Source organism: Leucopleurus acutus (assembly GCF_964270905.1).
Source record: "Leucopleurus acutus genome assembly, chromosome: 5".
In the NCBI taxonomy this organism is placed as follows: domain Eukaryota; kingdom Metazoa; phylum Chordata; class Mammalia; order Artiodactyla; family Delphinidae; genus Leucopleurus; species Leucopleurus acutus.
In genome coordinates, this window is record NC_139147.1 from 38,923,738 (window position 1) to 38,940,932 (window position 17,195).

General features: G+C 33.2%; 1 protein-coding gene across 7 annotated transcripts in view; it reads left to right on the forward strand.

Annotated features, from left to right (window-relative positions):
* Positions 1-17,195, forward strand: part of CADM2 (cell adhesion molecule 2) — a gene marked incomplete at both ends in the record, with an annotated part of 1,072,922 nt that overhangs the window by 944,598 nt on the left and 111,129 nt on the right. The window lies entirely within an intron of this gene.

Consider the following 17,195-nt stretch of genomic DNA (forward strand, 5'->3'; position numbering starts at 1 on the left):
TTACATTGAACCTTAAAATGTTAACTCTACATATTAGTCTTCTAATATGCCTCATTGTAGTCTGTTTTCATTTATTTGTTCAACAAGAATGTATTGAGTACCTACTATGAAACAGGCATTCTTTTGGGCACTGGGGTTACAGAGGTGACCAAAAAAGGACAACTTTAACAAAACAAACTGAGATTGTCTCCAAGTGTCAAAATCACCACTACGACCAAAGCAACAAACTCCAGTTCGCTTATAATATCCACTCTAGGTAGGAGTGACTGAAAAGCAAAATTAGTAAATACAACATATAGGGGCTTCCCTGGTGGCGCAGTGGTTGAGAGTCTGGGAAGATCCCACATGCCGCGGAGCGGCTGGGCCCGTGAGTCATGGCCGCTGAGCCTGCGCATCTGGAGCCTGTGCTCCGCAACGGGAGAGGCCACAACAGTGAGAGGCCCGCGTACCGCAATAAATAAATAAATAAATAAATAAATAAATACAACATATAGCATGCTATGTATTAAGTCTGTAGGAGAAAAATAAAGCAGGGCGGTGATAAGGAGTGAAGTTAGAATGGAAGTCAAGGATAGTGAATGTGTGTGTGTGTATTAACATATATATATAATGCATTTATATATAAATATATATTTTATCACATATAGTATCACATTAAATTATATCATTACATACTATATAATAATATTACATAATATATCATTTAAATATATTATAATGTTATATTTATATGAATATATTATATAATACATTACTTATACTTTAATATATTATATTATATATAAATATATTTAAATAAAATAATATTTTAACTAAATTAATATGTTTAAATATTCGAACAAAATATATACATACAATTCACCGGGAAGAACAAGTACAAAGGCACTGAGATAGGAACATGTGTGTTATTTTTATGTTTCTAGAAGTAGAAAGGGTATCAGTGAGACCAGGGTAGAGTGGAAAGTAGAGAGTATCATGAGCAAAGATCAGAGAAGTACCAGGAGTACCATTCTTTTCTTTTTACTTTTTAATAGAAAAAATTTCAATCAGATCATTATTTTTTAATTATTTGTTATATTTTAATTATTCTTAGTTTAGTAGTTATTAAATTATTAAAATTTTAAGAATATTTTCAATTATATTAGATTAGTTTCATTAATTTCCTTCCTGTTCTTATTGAGGCAAATTTGAAGACAAACATATTTTAGAGCCCAAACTGAGATTATTTCCAAATTTCAACATTTATTTGCAGTGAGACCTTGCAACAATTACTGAAACTGCTTGAGCTTTGATTATAAACTAGAGAATTAATTTCTGTGAGGTCCAAACTAGACAACTTTATGGCATTCAGTAAGCCTTCAATAAATATCAACTGTCTTCTTTCTTAGTTGGTTTGATCTCGGGTGGCTTTGGCCTGCAGTGGTTTGAAGCAGGATTTTGGTTCCTGGCTAGAGATTGAGGTCAGTCAATGGCAGTGAGAGCGCTGAATCCTAGCCACCAGACCACCAGGGACTAGTGACCAGTGACAAGGCCCTGGCCCTTCAGCTGTGTAGAAATGAATTTCCACAGAGATGGAAAGTAGTGAAGCAAGTAAAGTATTTATTAGGAGGAAAAAGAGTCACATGTGGATGAACACATGGGTGGACTCAGAGAGTCATGCCATCATAGTAGTTTGAATCACTTTTATGGGACATTTCTTCTGGGTTTCCTTTGACCAGTCATCTTTCTTTGCCTAGTTCTGCGTCTGTATTTGGTATATCTCAGGGTCCTCCTGTGTGCATGCGCATCTCTTAGCCAAGATGGATTCTAGCGAAGAGGCCTATGGGTAGTTGACATCACTTACTATGGGTGGCACCCCCTCCCTTTTTGACCTCCAGGGAGCCTTTCTGCACATGTGTAGTCGGGGAGGTCTCCTTGATTTCGAGTATGAGGAATATGTGGTCTTTTATCTGGGCAGGGCCCAGCCTCTTCTCTCAATTGTCCTGCTATTGATATTTTGGAGTTTCTGTCCACAGAGAACAAAATCCAGCTGCTGACCTGGGGCCCATCTATCTCGTGCCTCAGGTTCAGGCTGCTATAACAAAAACACCATAGACTGGGTGGTTTATAAGCAACAGAAATTTATTTCTCACTGTCTTGGGGGCCAAAAATTCAAGATCAAGGAGGAGGCACATTCAGTGTCTGGTGAGGACCCTCACTCTGGCTCATAGCTGGCCATCTTCTCTGTCCCCATGCAGCAGAAGGGGCTAAGGAGTCTCTGCGATCTCCTTCGTTAGGGTACTAATCCTAGTTATGATCTTCCAAAGTCCTTACCTCCTAATATTATCACATTGGGGATTAGGTTTCAGCATATGAACTTTGGGGAAACATTAACATTCAGTCTATAGCAACATTTCTTTTCTATTTCTTTTTATTTAATCAATATGTTTTTCAAATATGGAAAATTATGTAATTTGATGTGTCTAGAGGACCCAGATCACCAGCATTTTAATTTAAACTTTTTTTTCACTTATATATAAAGCCAAATAAGACTGTTTAAAAATAATCTTTGATTATTAATTCAACTGTAATTTTCAATATATAATAAAAGAAAAATAATAAAAATCAAGTCATAAGGAATATTAAAGATCACCAGCCAGAGAGCCCTGGAAACCTACCAGTAGTCTAGCAAAATTGTGTTTATTTAGTTTGCTATGGCACAGAAGAAAACATACCAGATAAATCTCTGGGTGTAGGGAAGAAAGAGTTAGGAGAGACTTGTTAGAGAATTTGGGTTTGTTCTAAATATTGTGAAGAGGGTTCTGAATTAGATGCTGTCAGGATTGGGGGCAATTCAGTGATGTGTATGTTGGTAACTTTTACCTACAAAGCACAAATATTAAAACAAAATTAGATTTGCTATTATAAAGATGTGTGGTTAATCATGCTAATTTATGTAGTTGCTGAACATCTTGGTCTGTGTCCCCTTTTAGACCTGGTTATGGAATAAACTTGCCTTTTCTTATTCCACCCCACAGGCATAGAGTGGCCTTATCTGATTATTGTTTAGATTCTAGAGAATTGTTTATATCTGTTCAGCCTATTTCAGCCTAGCTATAAGATGCCAGTTGTTAGCTTCCAAAGTCATTTTCACTTTCTCTGGAGTCCAAAATGGAACTATTATAAATATATACTTTCTGAGCATTTTTAGCTGTTCACCATATTTCAGTGTGCATTATTAAGCAAACTTCATGGAGGAAGACAATTTTTATAAAGCTTTACATGAAAAATGTTATACTTGATGGCCAATTAAAAATAACAACTCATTCTATCGTGGTTTAATATGTAAATGGCTAGAAGGCAGAGACCAGATCTATATAAATTATTTTTTCTAGCATTTTAGCATACCATCATTCAAGTACGTGAAGTTAATTAAAACTAACTGATAATAATACTTAATGTTCCTTTAGGGATGCAGAACATTCCCCAGGGGTGAACTGAGGAATGGAAAGTGGAGAGGGACATTTAGTACCAGTTTGCATCAAAATTAGAACAAAGTGATCAAATTGGGTGTGGTCTTCATAAACACCTAAGAATAGTGATAAAAGGATCTCAATATATATTTCCAGAGACAACAGATCATGGCTCCACATAAATGCACATTGCAGTATGTATGATGTGGAAATTCCATGGATGCAGGTGGGGGAAAATAGAAGAATTGGAAAAGGAAAAAGGTGGTTAGTCTAGAATGTATGTGACATAAATTTAGGATTCCACATGATTTTGCAATGTTCCTATTATGAGTAACTGCAAAGACTGGCCCAAATAGTGGAACAGCTTTTTGGACCCCCAGAGCAGAAGAGATGCCATTGTTTTCTGTGGTGACTGACAAGAGTAAGTATATATCCCTACAATAATGGGAAGTTATGACTACACCTGAAATAAAAATCCTGTGTTATTGTGGAAAGGCAAGTTTGATGAGAAATAAGACATAAGGGTAAAACACATAGTGCTAAGGAACATGATGAGAACAAATTGGAGGAGGAGTTATGTTTCTAGGGCTAAATGTTTTAAATCTGTTACCCTGTGATATACAGTTTAATAGGACTCAGCCTATACAATATATCACAGCAATCATTTCCTTATAAAATATTAATCTTAAAATTTTAATGTCACTGTGATGGAAGAGAGTTTCTTTAAACTTGAAATTTAAGAAAATGTAGATTTTTCACTGTGAACCACAAATACTTGCAAATATCAAATAATAGGTAATAGCATACTTTGCACCTGAGCACTGGAAAAAGCTACTCTATTTTTTTTTAGATGGAAATTCTAATTCATCTTCCTATTTTTATACAAATCCCTTTAAAAGAATAACTTTTTATTTGTCTGATTTAAATTTTAGATGAACAGATTGTATAAGTCAGATTTTATTTCATTCTCAGTAAGAATATTGTATCTCCACTAACAGAAAGGACTATGTACAAAACACAGAAAAGAAGAAAATAAGTGAATATTCATTTTCTATGTGTGACATTGACAAAATTACATGAAAATCAACTGTTATTGAAAAGGAAAATACAAGAGACAGATTAGTAAAATATTTCAGAGTAATGAGTGTTCTGAGAAAGCATTTTGGTACTGTGGCACTGAACTGCCAGTAAGGATAAATAAGAACGCAAATTTTAAGTGTATATGTGTTGTAAGGTACATTATATATAATCATTAAATCATGAAATCTTATGCTATCAGTAATATTTGTTTAGTATTTCTTTTGTGCCATGCTTTGCCTATAAAATAAGTAACTATACATGCACATCATCAACTTTTAAAACAATACATAGTTAAAATAAGTTATAGAAGAGAACCTGCTTGTGAGCCTAAACAAATTCAGTGTAAGCAACTGGTAAGAAAAAAAAAAGAAATGAAGGGAGGGAGTGACTTTGGAAGCTGCAGTGTTGAAATTGTGTGTTTTAGATGAGATCAATTAGGTTAGTGACTAAAAATGAGAAATGCATTATATACCTTTAATAACCAGAACGCTCCTGGATTCATTACTATAATAATATAAAGAGTTAAATGGTCAGTTTACAGTCCCGATCTTTGCCGTCTTGAGGCTTTTATTTCCGTTCTAGTTAATGTGCAAATAAATAGTACAATTAATCCAGTCTCTCTTTAACATATTATGTTAAAAAATGTATTTCTAAAAAGATTCCTTTCTTGTTTTGCTCTTTTAGACGGAATTACTTTGTGCCTAGAGGAACTGAATTCTTGACTATACATGTCTACTACTTTTCTGGACCATCTAATGTACTTTATCAGTCTACCTTTGGTTCTACTTGTTTCAATAAAATAGAGTAAAAAATAAAATTCTGTGTATAACAGAAGAGATTCAATACAGATGGGTTTGGAGGCTTTCTTATTATTTTGTTTATAACTTCATTTCCACTATAGATATACATGATACAGAACAGAAATATTTTCAAATGTAGGCAGAGATTCTTCATTAAGTGCAGATTTTGGCATTTGTCCTTTTTAATTTATAAAAGATAATTAATTCCCACCTACTCAATCCTCCCTACACAAACCTGCATACCTCTTTAGCCCAGGTCAGCATCTTCTAAATTGTCCTGTGTTAGTTGTATCAACTATGCTTCCACTACTTTTCTATTTATTATAGAAAGCACTTGATTAAATTTTTCAGGCCATATTACACATAAAGGTGAATGTTACAAGTTGCATTTTAAAATAACATATCTCACTCATCTGGCATCTCATTTGTAAAATGCTGATTTTCTAATTATTTTGTCTACCACACATTTTCTATGGCCCAGAGGCACAGAATATAAAAGGAACCAGGGACGGTGAAATGAAAACTATCTTTAGATTAAATTTTCCAAATTAAAATAAGTGATTCTTTTAGGTAACAAAATGCCACATTTATATATGAGGATGCCTTGGAAGTATTTTTAATAGAGCCCAAAATATTTTGCAAAGCTCGTGAAATGTGTACATGCTAGAATCATGAAGTGATCTATGTCGCTTCACAAAAAATACATTTAACTACATTAAGAAAGGTGGCCTAATGTACAACCTCTACTTGAGATCCCAACCTCTATTTTTCAACTTTTTCAAGGAAGATACATTCATTTATTATATTACCCATAGTAATGTATTACTGGCACATGTTGGTCATGAGTTAATTTGTCTTCTTTTATATATGATAAGAATATTTTATTTAGTCCTTGCAGTATCAAAATATTAAAAGTAATTGGATCACCAAATATTTTAAGTGATCTAAGGGCAGAGATTAAAAATGTTACTGTAAAGTTTGTATTATTAATAGAAATAACATTTTTTGTGTTATTAAAGCCCAGTGGAGTGTATATGTTTGTGAGTAGATTCTCAAGTTTAAAAATTAAGAAATTCATAGATTAAAATAATATACTCTCAAGTGGTCTTTCTTAATCAAGTTTATAAAATATGTATTTATGAAACTTTTTAGAAGTTTTAACATTATCTTAAGCATGTAAATTAATTTCACAAAAAGACAGTCAAAAATAGTCCCCAAATGATGTGATCTATATATAGTACAGATATCAATGTACCTTTTGAAGATAATTTTGAGTCATTTTAATAGAGAATAAAAATAAGATAATCAAATGAGACAAATGATTTTGGCAAGTAAAACCTAATATTGAGAAAATAAACATAAATTATTACTATCTAGTATTTTAAACTTTCAATTTAAAAACTAATTCCATTTTATAAATCTATTTTTAAAAGATAGTTAAAAGCTGATTTTTTTCAAAGAGACTGCATATTTAATGTCCCAATACTTTCAGATTGTTCTAATTTTACTTTCTGAATGAACTATAATACACACACACACACACACACACACACACACACATTTTTCTAAGAGAAAAACATATGGTTAGAAAACTACTGTAATCAATTGATATATTAAACTTTATTGTATTAGCTCTTAATATATCAGCAAAGATTGTCTTTACTATTTACGATCTGGGTTCAATAGACTTTTTTTTTTTTAATCAATAGGGTTTATTTTTTAGAGCAGTTTTTAGTTAACAGAAAAATTGATCAGAAAGCACAGAGGTCCCAAATACACTCTTATCCCCCTCCCTCACAGTTTCTCCTATTATTAACGTTTTGCATTATTGTGGTATATCTTTTACAATTGATGAACTAATACTGATAGATTATTGTTAACTAAAATTTATAATTTACATTAGAGTTCACTCTTTATGTTGTATAGTTCTTGACCAATGTATAATGTCATGTAGCCATAGTTACAGTATCATACAAAATAATTTCACTGCCCTTAAACCCCTGTGCTTTACTTCTTGATTGCTCCTTTCCTCCCCGCAATTTCCTGACAAACATCGGTCTTTTAATTGGCTGTACAGTTTTGCCTTTTCTAGAATGTCATATAGTTGGCATTATATAGGATGTAACCTTTTCAGACAGTCCACTTTCATTTAGCAATATGCATTTAAGATTCCAATATGTCTTTCTGTGGCGTATAGCACATTTCTTTTTATTGCTGTATAATATTTCACTGTCTGCATGTACCAATGTGTGTTTATCCATTCCTCTACTAAAGGATATCTTAGTTACTTCTAAATTCTGGCAATTATGAAAACAACTACTATAAATATTCATGCACAGGTTTTTGTGTAAACATAAGTTTTCAGCTCCTTCAAGTAAAAAAGTCATTTGAATTTTAATTAAACCACATTTTAGCAAAAGACAGATAAAGTGACCATAAAAAGAAATATGTTTACCTTATACTATATATCTTATTATGGGAAGACCATGTTTAGTTTGTAAGAAACTGCAAACTATCCTCTAGGGTGGCTGAATCATTCTGCATTCCCACCAGCAGTGAATGAGAGTTCCTGTTACTCCACATCTTCATTAGCATTTGGTGGTGTCAGTGTTTCAGATTTTGGCCACTGTAAATAGTGTATAGTGGTATCTCCTTATTGTTTTAATTTGCAATTCAATAATGACATTTGATGCTGAGCATCTTTTCATATGCTTATTTTCCATTTGTGTGTATTTGTTGAGGTGTCTGCTTAGATCTTTGGAAATTTTTTAATTGTTTTTTTTTTATAATTATTGTTGCATTTTAAGAGGTTTTTGTGCACCTTGGATACCAGTCATTTGTCAGATATGTCCTTTGCAAATACTTCCCCCCTTGTCTTTTCATTCTTTTAACAGTGATTTTTCTCAAGAGCAAACATTTAATTTTAATGAATTCTAGCTTATCAGTTTTTTTTCCCAGAGATTATGCTGTTGGTGTTATATCTAAAAAGTGTAAAACCAAACTCAAGGTCACCTAGTTTTTTCCTATGTTATCTTCTAGAAGTTTTATAGTTTTGCATTTTACATTTAGATCTATGATGCATTTAGAATTAATTATTGTGAAAGATGTCAAGTCTGTGTTTAGATCCATGTCTTTGCATATGGATGACCAGTTGTTCCAGTGCCATTTGTTAAAAAGATTGTCCTTTCTTCATTGAATTGCCTTTGCTCCTTCAGTAAAAGTCGGATGACTATATTTATGTAAGGTTCTTTCTGGCCTTCTATTCTGTTCCATTGATCTATTTGTTTATTTTTTTCACCAATACCACACTCTCTTGATTAAGGGAGCTTTATGCTAAGTCTTCAAGTCAGGTAGTGTCAGTCCTCAGAGTTTATTTTTCATCTTCAGGAATTTTGTTCATATTTGTAAATTTGTAATTACAAATTATTATGAATTTGATTACATTTGTAATTAAGACAAATATAATCAATAAATATGTTAAACTTTATTACATTAATCCTTGATAAGATCAGGAAAGAATGTAATTACCATTCATCACCTGGGTCTAATAGACATTTTATTCTTAGGGTTTTTGTTTTTAGGTTTTTAAGTTATGTTTTGAATAATGTGTAGATGTAATAGTAAAGGAGAAAGGGATAGTGTAAAACAACTTTATTAGACTTTTAATAAGAATTTAAATATAGCAAGACTGAATTTCTATTTCATATTTTTCTGGGTTTGCTGATATATGTACCCAAAATGGGCAACAAGTGTCATGCATGATCCTGGAACATATCCATATTGTAAATACGGAGTTCAGATTTCAAATACATTCTTAATGTGTTGTATTTATCATTGCTTCTGGTTCTTCCTGCACCTGCGTTGTCAGAATGTAATACTTTAAAAAACTTTGATGGTTCATAATTTTTTTGAAGGGAGTAAAAATATCTTTTTTCCAAAATTGTAAAACATTTTCATTTTTAGATTTATAAGCACTAATTTTTTTTAATGAATGCTTTAATTTCTTTATCATCAAATACCTACAACATTTTTCCACTTGTAAACTGTATAAATTCTTATGTGCAGAAATTATCAAAGATGAAAGAGTATTGTCATATATTCTTTTTAGCAAAATCATGTTGCAAAATATTACGTGATGAAATTCTTCCTTTTTTTTCCTTATAAACAAATTTTTCACTTATTGATTTTTGAGTTTACTAAAATTAATCTAGAATAAGTGAAGACTCTGTTTCACCATTTTCACTAGATTCTTGACTTCTATTTTCTCTTTGTGTTTATTGTCTTATCTAATAATTTTGAGATATCTTCCTCTGACAATTCCCTTCTTGCAATTATAATCAGAAAATGAAAGATTCTTAATTCTCAACTGAGAGCATGAAAGCTAAACAACCAACAAACAACCAAACAAAGCTACAATGATGGTGTTTTATTTCTAGACTTCTTTCCCACCACCATGAAAGAAAATGTATAACCTGAGCAACAGTGATGATTTATATAAGTAAATAGGGATCGGTAACAGTAATGATTTATATCACTCTTGCATAATCTTTCCACACTAGCACTGTCTAAAAGAAGTTACTGTGATGATGGAAATGTTCTATATCTGTCCTAAAATAGTAGCCAATAGCTAGCTACATATAGCTACTCAGAATTTGCAATGTGGATCTTCTAAGGAACTGCTGTTTAAATTTTAGTTAATTTTAATCAATTTACATTTAAATAGCCACATATGACTGGTTGTTACTGTATTGGACACCACCACTCTATATGATTTAATCATACTTCCATTTTCTTATTATGTCATTCCTTTTGACATAGTTGGGAATAATTGATGAGTTAGGAATGAGTTGATAATGAGGTAATTCATAGAATGCCAAAGTAGCAAGATTTGTCATAATACAGGAAATATAATACATATAATTTCATAATATATCTTAAATTTGTAAAAGAATCCAATGTTTTTATATTATAATTGCAAGGTAGGATAATTTTAAATCTCTAGTAATATACTAAGGATAAACCTTGCATTTCTTTTTAAAAGGGAAAATTTTGTTTATATTTTCAGGAACTAGGCCAATGATTTAAATGATTATTAAGTGCAGAAAGTTTTATACTGCCCTCCAAAATGCCTTTTCAGTTTTCTTTTATGCTGCCTAATATTTTTTAATTTGTGATTTAGTTCCTCTTGTTCTTGTTTGTTTTGTTTCGTTTTTTATTTATGGCTGTGTTGGGTCTTTGTTGCTGCACTCAGGCTTTCTCTAGTTGCAGTGAGCAGGGGTTACTCTTTGTTGCAGTGTGTGGCTTCTCATTGCGGTGGCTTCTCCTGTTGCAGAGCATGGGCTGTAGGCGCGTGAGCTTCAGTAGTTGCAGCAAGCGCAGCAGTTGCAGCACAGGGGCCCTAGAGCATACACTTCAGTAGTTGTGGCACACGGGCTCAGTAGTTGTGGCTCATGGGTTCTAGAGCACAGGCTCAGTAGTTGTGGCACACGGGCTTAGTTGCTCTGTAGCATGTGGGATCTTCCTGGACCAGGGATCAAGCCCGTGTCCCCTGCATTGGCAGGTAGATTCTTAACCACTGTGCCACCAGGGAAGTATTAGTTCTTGTTTTCAGTCTAGGATGGTCACATTAGAGCCCATGAGTGGGTGGTGATCAGAGTCCATGGATTCCTTGAGATGGTGTGTAAGCTATGCCTATAGACAGATGGGCCCATACTTTAGGAGACCACAATGTTTGTTGTCACAATACAGATTAAAAACTTCTGGGGTGAAATATAAACATTTTTAACAAAATGTATTTTGAATACAATGTGACTTGAGAATCAATATCTTATTTTTTGAAGTGCAAGGTTAGGTTGGAATCCAAGTTCCCCTATGTGACTTCATGCTAGTCACTTTAAACTTTAATTTCCTCATCTGGAAACTGTACTTCTTATTTTGGGGGATGGGAGTAAGGATTAAATCAGATAATTCATTATACATGCTTGGCATTATTTTTATCATTATCATTATTAGGAAGGTAACATACCTTCTGAATGCAAAGATGTTTAGCAAACAGATGGAGAGCTATACTATGTTCTTGGATTGGGAGAAACAATATTGTGAAAATGAATATACTACCCAAAGCAATCTACTGATTCAACACAATCCCTATAAAATTACCAATGGCATTTTTCACAGAACTAGACAAAAAAGTTTACAATTTGTATGGAAACACAAAAGACCCTGAATAGCCAAAGCAATCTTGAGAAAGAAAAACGGGACTGGAGGAACCAGGCTCCCTGACTTCAGTCTATACTAGAAAACTACAATAATCAAGACAGTATGGTACTAGCAGAAAAACAGAAATATAGATCAATGGAACAGGATAGAAAGCCCAGAGATAAACCCACGCACATATGGTCACCTAATCTATGACAAAGGAGGCAAGAATATACAATGGAGAAAAAACAGCCTCTTCAATAAATGGTGCTGTGAAAACTGCACAGCTACATGTAAAAGAATGAAATTAGAACACTACCTAACACCAGACACAAAAATAAACTCAAAATGAATTAAAGACCTAAATGTAAGGCCAGACACTATAAAACTCTTAGAGGAAAACATAGGCAGATAACTCTTTGACATAAATCACAGCAAGATCTCTTTTGACCCACCTACTAGAGAAATGGAAATAAAAACAAACAAAAAAAAACAAATGGGACCTAATGAAACTTCAAAGCTTTTGCACAGCAAAAGAAACCATAAACAAGACGAAAAGACAACACTCAGAATGTGAGAAAATATTTGCAAACAAAGCAACTGACAAAGGATTAATCTCTAAAATACACAAACAGTTCATGCAGCTCAATATCAAAAAAAAAAAAAAAAACAACCCAATCAGAAAATGGGTGGAAGACCTAAATAGACATTTCTCCAAAGAAGACATACAGATGGCTAAGAGGCACATGAAAAGATGCTCAGAATGACTAATTGGTAGAGAAATGCAAATCAAAACTACAATGAGGTATCACTTCACACTGGTTAGAATGGCCATCATCAAAAAATCTAGAAAAAATAAATGCTGGAGAGGATGTGGAGAAAAGGGAACCCTCTTGCACTGTTGGTGAGAATGTAAATTGATACAACCACTATGGAGAACAGTATGGAGGTTCCTTAAAAATCTAAAAATAGAACTACTATAGGACCCAGCATATACCCAGAGAAAACCATAATTCAAAAAGGCACATGCACCCCAATATTCTTTGCAGCACTATTTACAATAGCCAGGATGTGGAAGCAACCTAAATGTCCATCAACAGAGGAATGGATAAAGAAGATGTGGTACATATATACAATGGAATATTACTCAGCCATAAAAAGGAATGAAATTGGGTCATTTGTAGAGACATGGATGGACCTAGAGTCTGTCACACAGAGTGAAGTAAGTCAGAAAGAGAAAAACAAATATCGTATATTAACACATATATGTGGAATCTAGAAAAATGGTATAGATGATCGTATTGGCAAAGCAGAAATAGAGACACAGACGTAGAGAGCAAGCATATGGATACCAAGCTGGAAAAGGGAGGTGTGATGAATTGGGAGATGGAGATTGACATATATACACTATTGATACAATGTATAAAATAGATAACTAATGAGAAACTACTGTATAGCACAGGGAACTCTACTCAGTGCTCTGCAGTGACCTAAATGGGAAGGAAATCCAAAAAAGAGGGGATATATGTATACATATAGCTGATTCACTTTGCTGTACAGTAGAAACTGACACAACATTGTAAAGCAACTATACCCCAATGAAAAATTTTTAGAAAGTTTAGCAAACCCTTTCTATCCTTTTTTGAGAATACAAACAAGGAAACTATGAAATAAGTAGAAAGAATATTAAGAAGATTTTCTTTGTAGTTTTTGCCTAGGACATATACTATTCACCAACACTGATAAAAATCAAACAAAATTGGTGATATCAGGAGAATTAAAATAATTTTTAAAATATTTTTTCCTTTTCATTAACAAAAGCTACAAACAAAATATCCTCATGCTAAAGGAGAAATTTCATGGAGAACTTCTTATTTTTTCATTCCAGTTTTCTCAATTTAAATATATTTCAAAATATACTAATAACTTAAGGATTATTAAATTTTTTATTGTTGATGATGATGGTGATTGAATGATGATGATTTTGGCCTTTCTCATATTTACCAAAATTATATGTGAAGGGACATTTTAAAGATTAGATAATGTATTAAATAAAAATGAACCTGGTAGTTGACTAAATGGCTAACAAACAGGAAATACAATGTCAACTTCTACATTGTCTTATAGTTTTATGGTAAATCATTATATTTGAACTAAACTATACATCATGTATTAATGTTATATGTTTGTTAAATAAACATTAAATGCTTAAGGCATCCCATGGTAGATTTATAAAACCTAAAACAACTTTAAATGTGTTCATTTCATTGTTTATTATTTCATTTTGTGTCCCCATGATGAATCCATTTCATGGTGCTTTTGATAAATGTTCTTTAAAAAAGCATCAAAAACATAAATAGCTTGAAAATGTTTAGAAACACGAGTTTAGTTTTTCTATTTTTTTCTTTTAAATGTTGATATGAAGGCTTTTTTCCAAAAATGAGCTTTCAGAGTGTTAAAATGTCCTATCTAATGATGAAATTTGACAAGCAGCCTTCCTGATCCCTTTTCCTAAGAAATCCATCTCCAGTGCTGAAGCCATCAACTAGTTGAATTTGTTTCTGCCCTCCCAAGCACAACTAACTCTATCAACAATATTGAATCAAAACTATGCATTTTACATCACCACTTCAGAATATTAATATAGGAGAGTTTCATTTGATAAATTCCTAAATTCTCTTTATTTTATTATTTAATTATTACAAATATCTAAATTATAAATTTCTTTATTTCATAAATTTTAGTTATTCTAATAAATGGAATAAAATATTGGAGAAACAATTAATTTAAGCTAAAAAAGTAAGAATAATAAATGAGATACAGAGAAAATGCACTTAAAGTAATGCACTCTAGAGCCCACAATTGTAGAAATTTATGAATTAGAATATAGGCAAAATGTTGATGCATTTATTATCTATATTTTTACTGCTATGTTTTCTTCTTAAGATCTTCCTAGTGGCTCAACTTTATCATAGAGACAGAATTTGCTTTAAATTGCTCACTGATCCAACCAGTTTTACACACTGCCAAATATCTCCTAAAACCTGGCTCAGAGCCTGACATTCACTTGATCACAAACTTAAGATGATTTCTCATTGCCTCTAACATAATATCTGGATTCTTCAGCCTGAAATTCAAGGCTTTGAAAATACAATCCCTTATAATGTCACTCTTAGCACCCCTTTTCAGATAACGCACCCTATACTTTACAGTACTTCTAGATGTCTCATATACAGCCCACACTCATCTCTACACCAACCCTTGTCCAACTCTTTGCCTAGGGTTCCCTTCTTTTCTTTCCCTCTAGAAAAATTCTGCCAGTTCAAATACTATGTATTGTTTGAACTTTTTTAAGTACCACTTCTCTAGGTAACTTTCTTGGTTTCTGACAAATATCTATAATCTCTTCTTCCATAACTCCCATAATATTTCATCAGAGTGAAATTTCATCCTTTCAGTTTTGAATTTTGCATTATTTTGAACCATACATGATTTATCTTTCTTATTGGGACAAAATTGCTGTGGAGATGTAGCACTTGAATAGTAGTAGTAAAGTATCTTGTACATATTATACATACATGTAATTTATACATATTTGTTAAATAAATAAATGATGGCCACAAGAATAAATTTTTACTAGAATTATAGGAATTTAACAGACTCTTAAAGGAAAAGTACTTGACAGTTTTGAGCATTATGAAAGAGTATTGTGAGCACTAAAAGGAAAGTGAAAGTTTCAGTTTTACTGCAAAATTACAAACAGGAAAAATAAATTAGACATCTTAGAAAAAGTCAGTCTTATGCAGAGGGAATGAATAGCAGATAGTGCTGTAGCTGAAATGGTTCTGGTTAACTCTGGGTATATCAACCCACTGCTCCTAATAAAATGTGGTAGGCCTTGAGGTATAGATTGAGCTTGATTTGTAGTTTTTTTTATTTCAGGAAAGTATCATGATGGTCTTAGAGTATTCAGCATTTCCTTCATTCTAGAAGTCCAAGCACCCCATATAGATACACACAGTTTCACAGTTCTCTAGTATTTCCTAGTCTGTTGTAACATGGAAGAGATATAGGTAATGAAGTGAGTAAATGTCAATATTTTAGAGGAGGACACTAGTGACATTTTGCTTCAGGTAGTTCTTTGTCGTGGAGGGTCTGTCTGGTGCATGGTACGATGCTCATCTGTATTCCTGGCTTCTACTCATAAGATGCCAGAGATATCACTTCTACCTCTCCCCTACACTGTAACAACCAAAAGTGTCTCCAGACATTGTCAAATGTCCTTGGGGGGCAAAATCGTCCCTAACTGAGAGCCACTATCTCAGAGTAAACTCTAAAGTGGTTTCACAAAGGTGAACTGGTGCATAATTTTCTTTAGTATTAATGTAATTAGCAAGAGATCTTTACAAGGGTGCTAAACAAATTGTTCAGAAAACTTTATGTAATACAATTGCTATAAAGAATCACAACTCTTTCATCTGTAAAATATTTAAAAGTTTCTAAATTCTCCTTGACAAAAATTTTCTGTGGGAATATTTCTTTGTTGTTCGTGGAGGAGAGGAATATGGATGAGAAGGATATATTGTAATGAATAATATAAGAGAATATATATATATATATATACATATATTTTTTTCTCCAGTTTTATTGATGTATAATTGAAATGTAACATTGAAGTAGCTTAAGGTGCACAACATAATTATTCAGTATATGTATCTATTGCAAAATGATTACCATAATGGTTAGTTAATATCCATCACCTCACATAATTACAATTTTTTTCTTGTGATAAGAACTTTTAAGATCTACTCTCTCAGCAACTTTTATTTATTTATTTTTTGCGGTACGCGAGCCTCTCACTGTTGTGGCCTCTCCCATTGTGGAGCACAGGCTCCGGACACGCAGGCTCAGCGGCCATGGCTCATGGGCCTAGCCGCTCCGCTGCATGTGGGATCTTCCCGGACCGGGGCACGAATCCGTGTCCCCTGCATCGGCAGGGGGACTCTCAACCACTGCGCTACCAGGGAAGCCCTCTCAGCAACTTTTAAATATACACTACAGTATTATTAATTGTAGTCACCATGATGTACATTACATCCCAGAAATTATTAATCTTATTATTGTAAGTTTGTACCTTTTAACCACCTTCACCCAAAGAATATTTTCAGCTGTTAGAGAGGAAAAGGATGTGAGAGGCAGATGTGAGAGAGTTAAAAAAGAAAGAAAGGGAGGGTGGGAGGTAGGAAGGAAGGGAGGGAAGGAGGAAGGAAAGGAGGGTGGAAGGGAGGAAGGAAGGAAGGGAAAGAGAAACAGGTAGACTGACAGGTTATGCATAGAACTCAGAAACATTATCAGATATGTTTTAAAACTTGCAGATCATATAGAGCAAAAGCAAATCTTGGGCCAGGTTCCAATTCATCCAGCTGGAGAAAGAGTTGGTTTTGCAGATGAATAGAGGACACAGAGCTTATTACCAAAAACATCAATCTCTCTTGTCGTCTAAAAGAGAACAGGAAACAAAGTTATTGAGGAGTGACTAAGGTCAGGAAAAAGAGATTCAAACTGCCTGAGGTGATTTATGATTGTGTAACTAGAGTGAGTTACTTCTCTGAGCCTTAGTTTCATGTTCTGTATGATAGGTCAACAGAACCTACCTTATATGCTG